The sequence below is a fragment of the Ostrea edulis genome, chromosome 7, assembly GCF_947568905.1.
Source record: "Ostrea edulis chromosome 7, xbOstEdul1.1, whole genome shotgun sequence".
Lineage (NCBI taxonomy): Eukaryota > Metazoa > Mollusca > Bivalvia > Ostreida > Ostreidae > Ostrea > Ostrea edulis.
In genome coordinates this window covers 54,157,626-54,160,189 of record NC_079170.1, presented here as the reverse complement: position 1 = coordinate 54,160,189, position 2,564 = coordinate 54,157,626, and positions in this window count along the sequence as shown.

Here is a 2,564-nt window from a genome sequence, read left to right as displayed (position 1 = left end):
GATAACCAAGAATATCGAGTTCTGGATCATATTAATTAAACAAAACTGGCCACAAGACTAGGAGGTCACAATACAAGCCTTCCTTAAGATATTCGTTTTGGTCTCAAAACCATAAAAAAGGAACAGACTTCAAGAAAATTTCGATTTTGAACACTTCTTTTCTTGTATAAAAAAACCACGAATAGGCAGTTGTACGTAAATCTGCAATTCAAGACCTATGTCTGATTAAAGTATTTGTCTGGAGAGTTTTCATATGAATTGTCATATTAGCATAACTGCACATTTCAGAAAGTTATGCATTGAATAATTTGACCCTGTCTTTCAGTACTTTGATTTTAAATTCACAGATAGGCCTAGATTTTTTAGTCCGCACGGATTCACGGACACCAAAGTTAAGGAAATTCTGTAAATTGTTTTTATCAAAGAATTTATATGAAATAACGTTTAAAATAAAATATCATACTAGTATTATGAAAGAAATATAGTCTTCCACCTGAACGTTTATATAATATGATGAAACAATTACAGTGACATCACAAAGTACGGAAAATTTCCTTGACTGATAGATCTACATGCACAAAAAATAAAAAAAATAAAAATTCGAGGTGTGGCACGCTAAAAAACCCTCACTGCTCAATGGCCGTAAGCGCCGAGCATAGGCCTAAACTTGAAGCCCTTCACTGGTAGTGGTGACGTCTGTTACACTCTAATCGTCGCCCGGCATCCCAAGTCGTTGCCCCGGCGACGATTTGGGACAAGATTGCACTATCATTAGGGGCGACGATTTGGGATGTACTATACTACACCTTAAATCGTGGCCCGTCCTAAATCGTGGCCCACCAATATTTCATTGACGTTTTTAGGATAGATTACACAGAATATATTTTATATGCGGGAAGGGTGGTTTCACTTGGTCTGTTTGTCTGTCCGTACTCATATCTCTGGTGTTTGTCGACCTATTCAAGCTATAATTGGGCTGACATTTTGTATGTAAATTACAAGTGACCCTCTGACATGCCTCCCCAGAATTGGCAGAAATGAAAATTCTGGAATGAAAGTTTAAAGCGCCGCGAGCTGTGTACAATTTTCAGCAACTCTGCAATACATGTATCTCTGGTGTTTGTGAACCTATATGTTGGTTACATGTGTTTCTGCCATGTACTTCCCGTAACATGAAATCTCTTGATCGCGAACTCAAAGCGCCAAGAGCTGTCATAGCGAACTATTTTTGACTGTCACTCTAGTGTTTGTGAACCGATTGAGCTGAAATTTTGCATGTAGATTATATGGGACTAAACATATAGGTTTCATTTCATAGAGAGAGATAGCAACGAGTCAAACAAACAAAATTTTGAAAAATAAAGAGGAAGGATGGGTGTTTCTCGAGCGGGAGAGTGTCCAAACGGTGGCTAACAGGCGCAATCTAATATAATCTGAGGTCACTAACACATCTGCTGTGCACAAGACCTACATATAACAACCCCATGCATGATCAGCAGAATGACCCTACAACAAAAGAAAAATTGATTCATTGTCGGACCCCCTCCCCCCCTCTCTCTCTCTCGGGAGGAGTGGACAAAAAATTTAAAATTATATAGACAACAATGACACCACCACCACCATCAACACTTTCAATAGCAACACCACTACCAACCAAAAACACCAATAACAAATACTGTGATCACAATAAATCATTTTTAAAAAATTATACAACAGAACAAAAGACGAAGTAGAAGATTAGAATGTCTTGCTTATAGGGTCCAGAGAACCTTTCCGGTCATATAGCTGGACCACAGAAGAAGAAAGAGGTGGAGAGGAGTTAACAAACAGGGCAAGTTTGTATGTAAATGATGTTTCCAAATAGTTGCAGCAAGGGGGAAGATGGGATGTGAGGTTATGCCAAATCGTCGCCGGCAACCATTTATGATGGGCGACGATTTTAATTAATTTGGGTGTAACAACGTCTCCATTAATCTCGCCTTCACCGTCAGTCCAAAGAATCTCAGCCGAGATTAATTTAGCATCTCCATATGAGTGAAAAACTCGAGAGCAATACAATCAATCCACCAATCCTTCTATTACTATTCTGTAAGCGATATCAAATTTCCGATGGAGCATTTCAAACGAAATGCTGTAGATTTATCGTAATTACGATAGGATTTATGAATACATGTATTTAATGCTTAAATTTTATAGTGAAAAACTTTTGTTTGATTTGTATTTAATTCTTAACTTCTGAAACTGTCTGGCTATATGTAGTAAGTGTGTAAATATATATGTGGTTTTTTTTTTGCATGCTTACCTTGTGATATTCTATCTTGTCTGTGATAGTCGGTTTAAGAGCACTGTAGAGCTCATGTTATTTGTTACTATTGTATACAGTGCTGACTTTAAATAAAATTTACTCACTTACTTACTTATATATATATATATATATATATATATATATATATAGACCTTGGTGTTTAAAAAATGTTATTAATCTTTCATCATGGAAATTAAAATTACAGAGGGGGAATTTACCTATATCATATTCGTTTTACCTGGATGATTTTATGTTGGGT